Raw genomic sequence first — 16,313 nt, 5'->3', positions numbered from 1 at the left:
TAGTGACTATTGTACCATTATAGCACAGGAAAAGGATTCTTGGTTTCATAAGACACAGCTTCAATTTTACTAGACATTGAAAAATTCTGGGTGTATTCCTCTAGGTAAATGGAGAACACTTAGATTAATTGTCACTGAGTCAATTAGCCAACATAAGCTTTTATTAAGGACATACCTTATATTTATAAAAATCACAAAAGCGGAATGTACTTAGAATGGTACAGTATATCTAAATTAACCTAATGCTGTTTAAAAATATTATAATACATAATATTTCATATAATTAAAAGTATTTTTGCATATATTTACTATCTTCTTTGCTGGTTATATCAAGGAAGCCAGTAACCAAGTAATCATCTGGTGTAATCAGATATAACCATCTGAACTGAGTAAGCACAAGCTCAACCATTTCAGAAATAAGAAAATTGATGTTTAGTGAGGAAATAAACATATTCAAAATCAGTGATAGAGCAAAGGCTTCATGAAAACTATTTTCACAATTAGTCCAGGGAACTCTATCTTTAATTTGCTGTTTATCATCCAAGCTTTAAGGAGGGGATGGAACCTTAGGTCTGTACACCATAGAGTTGTAGGAACTGAAATTCTTTCTTATGTTCAATTATGAATGAATGAGGGAACATGATTTCCATGGGTTTACGATCTCAGATACTAGATCATGGCTAGTAAAGAAAACTTTGGTAGAGATAATACTATTCACTAATGTTTTACATTTCCCTTCTATTTTCCACCTCCCGTAAAGTTAGTGCTGGGAGTGTAACCATTTAATGGTTTGGGCCAAAAGTGACACATGCTTCTTCCAAGCCAAAGTATTTCATTGCCAATGTCCAACCTCTAAATTTTCCTTCCTCTAACCTGGTAAAATGAAAAATTATTTTGAAATTGTATCATTCTACTTGATAGAACCCATATCAGTATGGGTCTGAAGTGACCTGCCAACTAGCAATAAACGTGTGAAGAATGCAGTAAATAAACTTCTGATGTTTTAAGCCACTAATATTTCAAGGTTAATTTTTTTTTAATCAAAGCATAACCTAGCCAGCAATGACAACCAACCAGAAGAAAAAAGAAGGGGTACAACAAAACTCTTGATGTCATAGATGTTAGTTGCTGTCTCTGTGACTTTGAACTACACAGTTATAGCCGCATATGCATATATTTACTTGAACTTCTTTCTGTCACTGTGGATCCAAAATACAGAGGTACAGGCTCATATTTGTTTACTGGTATCTGTGAGTTAACATGATGGCATTGCTTCTTGTGCTCAAGTTCTTGATAGATTGAAGTTTGAGGCAATAAGTCTTGATAAGGACTTTCAGAAGCTGATTTCCAGCAAAGCAATGCAGAAATCTGTAAATAACCCAAAATACCATTCAGAAGAATGTAATTTAAAGTCCTCAGTGATTTGTTTTCAAATACATGCTCTCTTATTCAAAAGGTAAGCTGTGTGGACTTTGGACCCAGAGAAGTTTCATGGTTGTTCTCCAAACAAGGTAGAAGTTGAGATCAATTTCAATCATAACTAAAACTAACCCATGATTTATTTTTTTCTAGATATTTAGCCAGGTGAGTATTGGGCTAACTCACATACTAGTATTTATAGAGTTTGAGGAAGCTAAAGGAAAATGTAAGCATATCATTGAAATAATTCTTGAACAATAAAAATAAGGGGACGTAATAGGGCTTACTTCCTTCCTTTATGATTTGGGTATAAAGAATATAAGCCAGTCAATCTTGGGACGTTTGTGTATGTGGTTCATCACTGGTGGGTTAGAAAATGATGAGCTACTGATAAAATATAAATGAGCCTTTAAGAGTGTCTAAATATGTTATGATTTTTTTTAACATTTTTTATTGATTTATAATCATTTTACAATGTTGTGTCAAATTCCAGTGTTCAGCACAATTTTTCAGTTATTCATGGACATATACACACTCATTGTCACATTTTTTTCTCTGTGAGTTATCATAACATTTTGTGTATATTTCCCTGTGCTATACAGTGTAGTCTATTCTACAATTTTGAAATCCCAGTCTATCCCTTCCCACCCTCCACCCCCCTGGTAACCACAAGTCTGTATTCTCTGTCTGTGAGTCTATTTCTGTCCTTTATTTATGCTTTGTTTTTGTTTGTTTGTTTGTTTTTGTTTTTGTTTTTTAGATTCCACATATGAGCGATCTCATATGGTATTTTTCTTTCTCTTTCTGGCTTACTTCACTTAGAATGACATTCTCCAGGAGCATCCATGTTGCTGCAAATGGCATTATGTTGTCGGTTTTTATGGCTGAGTAGTATTCCATTGTATAAATATACCACATCTTCTTTATCCAGTCGCCTGTTGATGGACATTTAGGCTGTTTCCATGTTTTGGCTATTGTAAATAGTGCTGCTATGAACATTGGGGTGCAGGTGTCATCCTGAAGTAGATTTCCTTCTGGATACAAGCCCAGGAGTGGGATTCCTGGGTCATATGGTAAGTCTATTCCTAGTCTTTTGAGGAATCTCCACACTGTTTTCCATAGTGGCTGCACCAAACTGCATTCCCACCAGCAGTGTAGGAAGGTTCCCCTTTCTCCACAGCCTCTCCAGCATTTGTCATTTGTGGATTTTTGAATGACGGCCATTCTGACTGGTGTGAGGTGATACCTCATTGTAGTTTTGATTTGCATTTCTCTGATAATTAGTGATATTGAGCATTTTTTCATGTGCTTTTTGATCATTTGTATGTCTTCCTTGGAGAATTGCTTGTTTAGGTCTTCTGCCCATTTTTGGATTGGGTTGTTTATTTTTTTCTTATTGAGTCGTATGAGCTGCTTATATATTCTGGAGATCAAGCCTTTGTCGGTTTCACTTGCAAAAATTTTCTCCCATTCCGTAGGTTTTCTTCTTGTTTTATTTCTGGTTTCCTTTGCTGTGCAGAAGCTTGTAAGTTTCATTAGGTTATGATTTTTGTGTGCGTAAAATTTCAACTTTTTTGTGTGTGGTTTTCTATGTGTCTCATAATTAATGACTGTTTGATGAGAGAAAATAATGTGAGTCTTTTAAAGTAAAAAATGATTATTATATTTTCACAACTTTTTTATAAGACTAAACCGATGGATCTGTTACTAACATTTCCCTTCTTCTCTTGACAACATAATTTGTTTTTATGGAGATAAACTTGTAACTGTGTTTCTTAGGCTCTTTTGCAGCTAATTATGGGCAAATTTGTTAAATAGGAGACAGTGAAATGTGAGGATAAATAATGTGTCTCACTTCGGAGTTACACACTTAAAAAGAAGGATGTGTATTCTCACATCCCTTTTTCTTTCTGCTGGCCGGGATGTGAATGTGATAGTAAGAGTTGGAACCACCTTCACAAAACTAGAGATGAAAGCTACATTTTGACAGTAAAAGATTTATCCTTCCACCCCTGTTTTTGGTGAAAGTACATTGCTATAGATGGCAAAGACCTGGCTTCCAACAATCAGGGCATATTTGAAATATAAAGCAATTCCAACACTTCCTGTACCATCAGGAAGTGGGAAGCAAATGTTGAGAAGCACCTAAGAAGGGTGTAGTTGCCAATGTCTATTCTAGTGATGGACGTGAAAATCAGCGTACAAAGGGCCAGAGAGGAAAATGGATAAACTAACTCCTCCCAGAGAAGTGATATAACTTAAGTATTTTATATCATTTCAAGGGGCAGGGACTCTCCATAATTCCTGCCTTAGAAAATTTTGTAATTGTTATAGATCAGTAATTTCACATTTCTCTTTTTCCTCCAAGTTGTTTGTTTTTGTTTTTTGTATAGCATATTTGTATAATGAGTCTGAGTAGGGATAGGGCAAATAATTTGTCTTTCAGACATCATCATGATGAGTTACTTCAGGATTTGTTGGAGAGAACTAGAAATATACAAAGATCTTGGCATTTGACTACAGGGCAATAAATGGTTTGGGTTATTGCTCTTTGAGTGTTGGTTACTGTATTTTATACATGGAGAGAATGGTAGATGTGAATGTTTGGTGGCTATATAGAATAAGATAATTGAGACTGCTGCTCATTTCCCTTTCATAATAGAAACTCTATATATTTTAGCTAAACTTGAACCTGACAGAATTCTGAAGCCTCCATTACAGAGCAGTGTGGTCATGCAACAAATGTTGGGTCAATGTGCTATGCGGGAAGATACATGTTTCAGAAGTCTCTTTAGATCCATGACCTTACAAGAAATAAATATTTCTTCATCTTCTCTGTATCTTTTCTCACCGGGTGGTGCACAAATGTAAAGAAAGGAAGTGTGGTGGGCAGAATGTTAGTGGTGTTATTTCTGCAATTATGTTACATCACGTGGCTAAAAAAAGGCATTATCTGGATGAGCCGACTCTAATCACAGAGGTCCTTTAGAAGCAGAGAGTTTTCTCTGGATGGTAGAAGAGGAAGTTAGAAAGTTTCAAAGCATGAGAGATGTTTGACAAAGAGGAAGTTCTCTGTTGTTTAAGTGGAGAGAACCACAGGAAAACACCTGAGAGAGACTTGCAGGAGCTAAGAGCAAGTGACCCCTGGCCAACAAACTCAGTCTTTTCATCACAAGCAACTGAATTCTGCCAACAAGAATGAATGAACAGATTTTATCCTAGAGTTTCCAGATAAGAGTCAGGTCCAGCTAATACATTGACTTCAGCCTTGTGAGATCCCGAATAGAGAATCCAGTTTAGTCCCCCCAGGGTTCTGATCTACAGAACTATGAGCTAGTAAGCAGGTGGTACATATTGCTTTAAATTGACATGCTTTTTGTTACATACCAATAGAAAATTACCATGTGTTTTCGTACTGGAAATGGGGTGATCCCATAATCAGTATCTAAAATATGGGAGTGGCTTTGAGATTGGGAAGTGGGATGAAAGAAGTTTGAAAAGAATTTTGACAATGAGCATTGAGAACACCTAAAATACTTCAAATAGTTTGTTAGTGGAAACAAAGACATTGAGAATGCTGTCAGTGCGGCTCAGAAAGGAGTGAGGAACACATTTTTGAAACTGGAGAGAGGATCTTGTGATGCAGGGGCAAAATGTCTGACAGAATTTTCTCTTGCAGTTACCTGGAAAGCATAACTAATAAATGGTGAATTTGGATATTCAGCTGAGCATATTTACAAACAAAGTGCTAAAGGCAAGTCTCGGCTTCTTCTTGCTTTTTGTAATAAAATACGAGAGAGAAATTCCACCTCTGGATGACCCCTTCCACCATGCCCATGGGTTCAAGCCAACCTACAATCTTTCTTTCCTGACTGCCTGCCCTAAGTAATTCAGACTTGCTTAACCATCCCTTATAATCATGTAATCCAACTGCTTGTAACAAATGTTTTATACTTAAAATTAGGGAAGTTCTGACTCAATAAATGTTTCCATTTTTCTGTTCAAATTGACCCTAACTGATACACAGCAGTAGCAATAATTTTAACCCAAAAAAGGCCATGTAATAAGGTTAGAAAAAGTATACTGCCAGCTCTATATTACTTATATCTATTACATGTGATAATGAAACAAAAAATTTTAACTATATTTGTATCTCTAGTTTATTGTATGTTCAACTGGGTATGTCTGCCATAATATATTTCATCTCTTCCAGGCTTTTCAATTCATTATAACTTGACTCTTATTATTTTTGGATGGTATATACTTTCTGTATTCATCACACTAAATTGTGTATTTCATATAGTAAATTAATAGATGAATGAATGAATTAATGGATGAATGAGTGTTTGAATTCATGGGTATACCAATGGGTGAGAGTTTCTGTATGAACTAGAGAATTTTGTACCATGTATTCCAAGTGTGCTCAATACATAACTAGCAGCCCCTAAGTTATCCACAGAACTGCTTATAGTTTTTGTTCATTTTACCAAAGGTAAAGAATCATAGAAAACAGGATTTAATGAAATAGTCCAATTCATCCTCATTCTTCCAAGAATTGTACTTACCCAGCCAATATTCTTGTCCACACTATAGATGAGTACGGAGAGAGGAAGTGAAATTAAAATTTGCAGAGAGGTTAGGAACATTAGGATAGTTACAAGTCCCTGTTAAAGAAAATAAAATTTCATGGCATTATCTTCCATCCTGACGGTTGTTTAGAAAGTTTTATTTCAGAGCTCCACATCAGGCCCTCAAAAAGGGACACATCATGCTATACAAAACAGTGGCAAGGTGTTGAGTCAGAACCAAGAAATACATGTGCTGCTATAGAAAACAAGAGCTAGAGATGATACTCAAGATTCCTGGATATATTAATACAAGATGGGAAGTAAAACTTGATGATATTTCAGAATTCACAATGATTATCCCACATCTGATTTTTAGGAATAGTATTATAATTATTGGTGGTGGTGATGGGTTATTAATAATATTCTTATTGATGTTATTGTTAATCTATAATAGATACCATAAATGTTGCCAATGCTTGCCAAGCCTACACTTCTAAATACACATGGGAGAAATGGCAAGGGTTCAGATCTCCCCAGGGAAATATTAAAATTTTTCAACTTTCCATTAGAGTCCTAATTAAAACTAGAAGGTCTCCTAAATTTTGAAGACATTTTAGGATAAAAGAAAATAACAGTTGTGAAACTTCTGGTCATTGTCCTCATAAGAAAATTTTATCTTCTAACACTGCAATGTTATTGGTTTCTTCTACTGGTGAGCTCACCTCTTCCTCTGCACCAAACCATCCATCTCCATTTCTTTCACATGGCCTTATTGCGAAAAAAAGGTCTACTCTCAGATACTGGCAAGTCAGAATAAATAATAATTCTCTGTTAGCTTTGGGGAATACTTATTTTTAAAATCCTAGTAGTAATGAATCCTTAAATACAAAATAATTTTAAAATAATGAAGGATAAAGTAACATTACCCCAATCTTTGACTCATATTTTAATATCTTCAGTCTATTTCTTCACCATTTTTTCTTGAGAAATAAAATTTAGATCACAGAATTTGGGGCTCTCTGCCATTATAGAGAAATATTTTTCCCTTCTTAAATATGACCTCTTTAGGGAGGGATTTAGAAAAAATCTAGAAGCAAGAATTTTTGTCATGTTCCTGAAATATATCAATGATTGTGTCTCATCTTCATCATGCTCAAATAAACATTCAGTCTTCCTGGAATTGAGGAGGATAATACTTACAGTTGCAATTGATTTAATGCCAAAGCACATGGTTTCTTCCTTGCAATCATGGTGGAAAATTTTTATTAAACTGTATGACAGAATACAGATCCCAACAATTGAGACCACAGTGCTAAGAATGTTAGCACCCAGATTCCCCGTTAGCTGGAAAAAAAAAAAAAAAAAAAAGGAAATAACTAGCTTAACAGTTAAGGACCATGGGTTTCTAGACCCTATAAGCCAGGAGGGGAATTCTGACTCCCTAAATTTATCTGTGCGATCTACAGACATCCATTACCCCTATACTGCCAACTCAGTTCAATGGGAAATCACAATTGGAAGAAGGAAAATTGGAGAGAATTGATATTTCACAAACACATACCATGAATAGGATAAAAATCAAACATTTTAGTGTCTCTAGTTTCTGCTCTGTGTTAGCTCTTCCCTCCACTGAAAATAAAAGTCTGCCTTACTCAGACCTAAGCCATGCTGGTCTCTTTATTAACGTTCCCCTGTCCCACCACCAAAGAGACTTTAATAACTACATAAACTTTGACCACACTTCTTATGGTGATAAGATACAGGGATCAGCATTTCTAAAATCCAGGAAGATCCACCCTATCTATGTCTAGTCATAGGATAATTACATAATTCATTGTCCCAAAGGAACAGTTACATGATGAAATGTCCTAAAACATAATGAATTCCCTGAGTGACTCGTGTTTATATGTTCTCATTTTCTCCCTGAATGAGGAATGGGGAAATTGTTAACTTACCAGTAATTTTGTTTGCTTCTTGGCAGACACAATAGCCAGAGATCCAGATATGACACACTGTTTATAAGATAAGAAAGGTATCTACATCTCCTTCCAACTCACCCCTTGCACCCCACTGCCAGATGCATATCTTGCTTCATATCTAGTGCCCCCTTCATGGGCCATCCCTTCAAAACTCTGAGGAAAGCAGATTATTAAAGTGTATGCACTACATGATTAAAGCATCATAGTCATTCTTTTTTTTTTTCTTATGAGGAGTAAAATTTCCTTAGCAAAATAGGAGACATAAAAACAATAATGGAAAACTATTCAATATTGAGAAAATAAAGTAGGGTAGATACAGTTTGAAGACACACTTTGGGGTGAAGAAGAGGGAAGATGTGAGCTCAAATTACATGGCATTTATCTCAATGTATTTGGCCAAGAAGGATGATGACACAAGAAGAGTAGCACTTCCCCACCCCCCAGCCTCTCCACCAAGCCCAAAACTATTACATTTCAAAGACTCTTCTTCCAATTCTTCCAGGATTTTCTCCTAAACCAAGATAGCATTATGCTATATACCAATGCATAGAATTCAAGGGTCTTATTATATTAGACACATATTAAAGGTTGGAAATTAAATCTTAACTAAATATCTTTGAAAGTACTCTAGAACTGACAACATGCCAAACACACAAGTTGTGATGATTTGATGAATGAGTGAATAACTGAGCGATCATTAACTTGAGATGTACATGAAATACTCACAGACAGTGCCCCCCACAAAGGGAAGCCTGTGTAAAATGAGAAGAAAATACTTCTGTACTTTCCAGAAACAAGAGCAAGATATCCAGCTGACCCATAAAAGATGCATTTTGCAGCAATCATAGATGAGAGACAAAATAAGCAGAATTACCCAGCATCCAAACTAATAAAATAAAAATACATATTTTAAAGACAATAGTGGGCATTTTTCAGGGGAGAGAACCACTTGACCCCAAACATCATGGTTACCCATAGGATTGACCCCCCCCCCTTGAAAATCATTAAAAGATCTACTGAAAAAAAGACAGTGCCTGGAGAATCTGCTCCATTTTCAGAGGCCCGGGCCATATTGTTTAACCTTGTTCAAGTAAGTATAGTCATTATAAGGCTCATCCAGGAGATTAGGACTTCTATAATCTCTTCTCATTGCACCCTTTCCATCCCCATAAAAACATGGTTCCTTGCTTTTAATCAAAATGTCTTTATTTTACTCCACAGAATGATTGACAGAGGTAATAATCTGACACCACCTTGCCAAGCGTATCATTAGCCAGAATAATCCCCTATCCTCAATATAGCTCCCAGCTTCTTCTCATTCAAACTCTTTATTAGTGGTTTACTTACCCCAAGAGCTTTTAGATTCCTCTTCAGGAATTCCTGCAAAAAGTCTTGTAGATGGTCCAAGGTATCAGGTGTTTCTGTCTTTCCTAATGAGGTTCTTTGGTTTTGGTTTGGAGGAATGTCCACAGTCATCCCATCAGAATCCAAAGTTTTGTTCATTCTGTAATACATGGTCATCTGTTAATAGCATCAGATATGCACTGTTGTATGCCAAACACTGTACTTTTGTTGTAATGGAAGTAGATACCATGATTGTTTTATTTGAGGTCCTTGTCACATATAAAGATAAGTCATTGGCCAAGTGGTGTTCATGTGTTCATGCTGCTAAGCCTGCTATCACTGATGTGATAAGCAACACTGTATGTCAAGAAGAGAGATGATAAGAGGCCGGGAAATATTAAGTCCCAGGTAACTGTAAGGCATTCTAGGTTAAGGAATGTTGTAAACCTCCAGCACAGTTTTTTTTCCCCCTAAATTGCATGTGGCCACAGAATTGTATAAAAACACCAACCATGGGAGTGGTGATACATCTATTTAGCCTACTCCATGGGACATTCATAGAATACAGGCCTACATCAAGAAGCAAGACAAATCCTATATAAACGATCTAAATGTACATAGAAAAAGAAGATGAAGCAAAGCCTAAAGTTAGTAGAAGCAAGGAAATAATAAAGATCAGAGAGAAAACAAATGAAATGGAGATGAAAAAAATTAGAAAAAAATCAATGAATCTAAGAGTTGGTTCTTTGAAAAGGTAAACAAAATTGGAAAACCTTTAGCCAGACTCATCAAGAAACACAGAGAAAGAGCCCAAATAAATAAAATCAGAGACGAAAGAAATTACAACCAACTCTACAGAAATACAAATGATCATAAGAGAACAGTATGACCAATTATATGCCAACAAATAAGACAACCTAGAAAAAAAATGGATGAATTCCTAGAAACATACAATCTTTCAAGGCTGAATGATGAAGAAATAGAAATTTTAAATACACTGATTATAAGTAGTGAAATTGAACACTCAGTTCAAAAACTCCCAAAAAACAGAAGTTAAGGCTTCATGGGTGACTTCTACCAAGCATTTAGAGAAGAGTTAATACCTATCCTTTTCAAATTATACCCAAAAAGTTGAAGAGGAAGGAACACTTCCAAATTCATTTTACAAGGCCAATATTACCCTGATACCAGGCAAGTATGCCCCCTACCCCACAAAAATTACAGACCAATAACTTTGAACACAGATACAAAAATCCTCAACAAAATATTAGCAAACCTAATTCAATCATACATTAAAAGGGTCATACATCATGATCAAGTATCATTCATTCCAGGGATGCAAGGATCATCTAACATCTGTAAATCAATTAATGTGATACATCACATTAATAAAACAGAGTGATAAAACCATATTAACATCTCAATAAATGCAGAAAAAGCATTGACAGAATTCAACATCCATTTATGATAAAGACTCTCAAAAAGTGGGTATAGAAGCAACGTACCTCAACATAGCAAAGGCCATGTACGGCAAACCCACAGCTACTATTACACTTCTAAGATCAGGAACAAGACAAGGATGCTCATTCTCACCACTTTTATTCAACATAGTATTGGAAGTCCTAGACAGAAAAATTAGGTAAGATAAAGTAATAAAAGGAATCAAATTGGAAAGGAAGAAGTAAAACTGTCACTATTTGCAGATGACATGATACTTAATCTAGAAAAGCCAAAGAATCCACAAAAGCTATTAGAACCAACAAATGGACAGTAAAGTTGCAGGATACAAAATTAAGGTACAGAAGTATATTGTATTTTTATGCACTAATAACAAACTATCATAAATGGAAATGAATAAAACAATCCCATTTACAATTGCATCAAAAATAATAAAATACCTAAGAATAAATTTAACCAAAGAGGTGAAAATTCTGTACTCTGAAAATGATGACACTGAAGAAAAAATTGAAGATGACACAAGTCAATGGAAAGATATTCCATGCTCATGAGTTGGGCAAGTCAATATCATTAAAATATCCATACTACCCCAAGCAATTTACAGATTCAATGCAGTCCCTATCAAAATAATGCATTTTTCACAGAACTAGAATAAATAATCCTAAAATGTCTATTAAATCACAAACAACGTTTTTATATGCAAAGCAATCTTGAGAAAGAAGAACAAAGCTGGAGGAATCACAAACCCTCATTCTGAACTATACTACAAAGCTACAATAATCAAAATAGTGTGGCACTGGCACAAAACAGACACACAGGTCAATGGAACAGAATAGAGAGCCCAGAAATGAATCCATCCTTACATGGCCAATTAATCTACAACAAAAGAGACAAGAATATACAATAGGGAAAAGACAGCCTCTTCAATGATTGGTGTTGGGAAAACTGAACAGCTACATGGAAAAGAATGAAACTAAACCACTTTCATACAGCATCTATGAAAAAACACTTCAAGATGTATTAAAGACTTAGATTTAACACCTGAAACCATAAAACTCCTAGAAGGAAATATAGACCACTACTCCTTTGACATCAATCTTAGCAAAAGTTTTTTGGATATGTCTCATCAGACAAGGCCAACAAAAGCAAAAAATGAACAAGTGGGCCTGCATCCAACTAAAAAGCTTTTGCACAGCAAAGGAAACCACCAACAGAAAGAAAAGGCAACCCACTGAGTGGGAGAAGATATTTGCAAATAATATATTCAATAAGGGATTGATATACAAAAAAAAATAAAGAATTTATACAACTCAGTATAAAAAACCAAACTGATTAGAAAATGGACAGAGCACCCGAATAGACATTTTTTTCCAAAGAAGACACACAGATGGCCAACAGGCATATGAAAAGGTGCTCAACATCACTAATCCTCTGGGAAATCCAAACCAAAGCAACACCTGTTAAAAAAAAACAAGAAATGTTAATGAGGATGTAGAGAGAAGTGTGACCTCATGCACTATTAGCGGGAATGGAAACTGGTTCAGACATCACAGAAAACAGCATGAAGTTTCCTCAAAATACTGAAAATAGAACTACCATAAGATCCAACAATTTCACTTCTGGTTATCTATGTTAAGGAAATGAAACAACTAATTTGAAAAGATACATGCCCCCCCATGTTCATTGCAGCATTATTTACAATAGCCAAGGTATAGAAGCAAACTAAGCGTCCCTCCACAGATGAATGGATAAGGAAGATGTGTCATAAATATTTATATATATAATGAAATATTACTCAGCCATAAAATTGAATGAAATCTTGCTATTTACAGCAACATGGATGGACCTGGAGGGTTTTATGCTAAGTGAAATAAGTCAGACAGAGAAAAACAAATAGTGCATGAGTTCACTTATATGTGGAATCTAAAAACAAAACCAATGAACAAACGAAACAAAACAGAAACTGGCTCATGAAATACAGAGAACAAACTGGTGGTTGCCAGAGGGGAGGCAGTGGGAAGACAGACAAAACAGATGAAGGGGATTAGCTGGAACAAACTTCCAGCTACAGAATAAATGAGTCACAGGGATACAATGTACATCTAGAGAATGTGGTCAATAATATGGTAACAACTTTGAAAACGGGTCATAGCTGGTCTTATTGCAGTGATCATTTCATAACATATAAAAATATAGAATTATTAAGTTGTATACCTGAAACTAATACAATGTATGTGAATTATAACTCAATGTAAAATTAATTAGTTCACTTAAAAATTTTAATTTAAGAGAAGAAGTTAGTTAGGATGTGTTTTGGTACTCATTTTTGAAAATAGTGGTGGAGTTCCATGGTAGAACAAACCTCAGAAAGGCCACTCTTGTAAACTAGAATCTGATCCTTCATATAACCGCTTATTTATAGAATTTCTGGATCAAAATGGAAGCATAATTTTTGGCTCTTGAGGTTCACATCAAATTTCTAAACAACAGCGACAGAAAATTACACTGGCTCTAACAGTGTTTGGGTGTGTAAACTTCTCCGCAGTCCCAATGAAAAATTAAGATTTCTCAGCATGGAACTCGTATGGGACACGTAAGATTAATTAAAACAATGCAACTTTTCTCTTCCCAATAGTTGCTTTCAATTAAAGAGTTGAAACAAGGAATTTGTTTTATGTGATCGTATTTAAAGTGCTTATGAGAGAACTTTTTAATTTTCTTGGTGGATGATTCTTGTCTGTTAATATTTCATAAATACTCATTTCATTAAAAACTCGATTGGTTATTATACCTTATATGTAAAAGGTGACCCTTACATACGAAGATGGTAAATAACTTGCTCAAGTTCACGGACATATTTATAGACACAGGACCAAAGTCCACAGGTCTGTTGAACAAAATCTGCTCTCTTTATGTAAAGCATGGCTCAGCCTAACACCTCCCTTATTTACTCCCTGAAATATGACAAGTTTGAGTGTTTGAGGTAACAATTGCTGTCAGAACAATTTTGTTGGGAGAAAATAAACCGTTGACTCTGAAAAGTATTCCCTGTCACTCCTCACTGCAAATCTCGTTAATTTATTCCCTCATTTATTCATCCATCCTCTCAACAAATGTATTTCAGGCTCAGAATCATTGACCGTAATCTTCTGTGGGCACGTTTTTATTCACTGATGTCTTTAATGATTCTTATTTCAGATACATGTAATTGTATACAAAACAATTCTATCAAGTCTTAATAGTAATTCAGCCTTTGACTGCTCCTTCAAGCTACAATCCAACTGTCTATCAACATTCTGAGTAAGATTTTCACATTTACATAGTCATCCTCTTTCCAAAAAGTCCTGCTCTTCACTTCTGCTGTCTATTTAGAAAACAACACTGCAGTATCTCTTAATTACTCAATTCAAAATATAAAAATTAGCCTTGTTTACCATATTGTCTTCACCTTAAATATTAACGTCAAAATCCTATCACCCTTCATTAGTTAATATAGCTTCAAATCTACCCAATTTCTTTCATCGTATCTCTATCACATTAGCTATGAAATCCTCATGATTCTCACTATTCCTACAAACTCAGCTGGCTCACCATCTCCAGTTTTGATGTTTCAAATTTTCCTTGCAGATTGCAACCAGAAAAGTCTCTATGTCACAACTCTAATAAAATTATTCCCCTGTATCTTAAATTGAGTCTGCTAGAAAATATGGATGGAGAAAAACTTCCTTGTTAATGTTGTCTTTCTACCTATCCACTGATGGGTAAGTTGCGCTTGCATAATAAGAAAGGCAGACAGCAGGAATGAGGACAAAATCAAACTCTTCTAAGTTACAGACACTTTGCATATTATCTAAATTTTTTTTCCTGAAGTATTTGGTATTGAATATCGACAAGTGGAAAGAAAGGACTGTCTCTGCCTCAAGCCCACGTTCTTTCCAATCTGTCTGGCAGGTTCTACATCTTTGCTTCTCAGAGTATAGACAAAGGTACTTTCTGGTGCCCTGATACAGAGGAACAGAAAAGTTCTGCCTACCTGGGACCGCTGCAGCACACAGACGTGGAAGCCTCGAGTCTTAAGCTTGTCTCCTCCGTATCTATCAAAGACAGTGCCAGCACGTGAGGGAGAAAATCTACACTCTGATCTCTGTGAGCTTCCTAACTTGCTATATTTCCACACCCGCCAGATAAGCAGTTCTGATGTGTTTAGACAAAGTTGGTATAAATTGTGTTTCATCGCTCGACATTAGAAGCATTACAAGCATAATCCTCAGTGCTCACTGGTAGTTTTATTTCAGCATCCTCTTTCTTTCCATGTCTTTTCATTAATCTGACAGAGATCTGACAGAGACTGTATTTGTTCTTCTAACCGAGGAAATAAAATCATTTCCTTTGAAGCAAGTTCTAGTTCACATTTTCAACCAACTTCTTCTTCTTTTCTTTTTTTTTTTTGCTTCAGCTCATTTTTTTTTTAATTTTTAGTTTTTTCTCTTTTCAACCAACTTCTCTTGGTCTTTGCTTTCACATCTTATTAACTATGCTTTCACAAAAATAAAATAAGTATATTTCCAATGAGGAATATTAGAATAATAATCAGTAAAATTGATTGAACTTTGTTCACATTGACCAAGGGAAAAAGAGAGAAAATTAAATGATCAATGTAAGGAGTAAAAGAAAGGACATCACTGCAGAATCCACAGACATTAAAAGGATAAAATAAGTTTATGAAATAAATTTTACATCTTGAAGAATATAGAATAATTACTTGAAAGACATAAATTATAAACTTTCACTCAAGAATAAATAGATGACTTGAATAGTTCAATATCTATTAAAGAAATTGAATGCATAACAAAACCATTCCAACAGCAACAAAACCATCTCCATATTATACTACTGGCTAATTCTACCAAATACTTAAGGAAAAAGAAACAATTCTACATAATTTCTTCTGTTTTATGAAGTCAGCATTACTCCAATACCAAAACAAGAAAAAGATGTGATAAGAAAATAAAACTACACAGCAATAACTCTCAACATAGATGCAAAAATCTTCAACAATTTTTTTTTGAGTCAAATCCAAAAGTATATCAAAGGATAACACACCACAACCAATGGGATTTAGTTCAGAGAAGCAACACTGGTTTAATTTTTAAAAATCAATGTATACAATTCACCATACTAACAGAATAAATCAGGAAACCCATATGATCTTCTCAATATATGGAAAATAAATTTGCCAAAATGTAACATTCATTTATGATAAAGAAAAACTCTCAAATAAGAATAGATATGATTTCTCATTTGAAAAAAGCTATACAAAAAGCTACAGTTATAATGTACTGAATGGTGAGAGACTGAATGTACCCTCTTATTCCCCAACATTAGGGTATTTGCCCTCACTCGTCCTATTCAACTTTTAGTGGAAGTCTTAGCCAGTGTAATATGGCAAGAAAAGGAAGAAAAGGCTTACAGTTTGGAAAGTAAGAAATATAAATGTCCTTATTGAAGATATAATTATCTGTGTATAAAATCCCAAAGATTCTTT

The 16,313-nt window shown here is 35.0% G+C and overlaps 1 long non-coding RNA gene across 1 annotated transcript; it reads right to left on the bottom strand.

Annotated features, from left to right (window-relative positions):
- Positions 1–205: 205 nt before the first annotated feature.
- Positions 206–15,065, bottom strand: LOC141578830 (uncharacterized). The gene is made up of 5 exons (XR_012509575.1): positions 14,802–15,065; positions 7,943–9,470; positions 7,188–7,331; positions 5,985–6,083; positions 206–1,368 (listed from the first exon to the last, which is right to left on the bottom strand). It is a non-coding gene; the product is annotated as an uncharacterized LOC141578830 (long non-coding RNA).
- Between the last annotated feature and the right edge of the window lie 1,248 nt (positions 15,066–16,313).

The sequence above is a fragment of the Camelus bactrianus genome, chromosome 10 (genome assembly GCF_048773025.1).
Source record: "Camelus bactrianus isolate YW-2024 breed Bactrian camel chromosome 10, ASM4877302v1, whole genome shotgun sequence".
In the NCBI taxonomy this organism is placed as follows: domain Eukaryota; kingdom Metazoa; phylum Chordata; class Mammalia; order Artiodactyla; family Camelidae; genus Camelus; species Camelus bactrianus.
The sequence above is the reverse complement of the archived record's forward strand: the minus strand, read 5'-3'. Positions and strand labels throughout refer to the sequence as shown.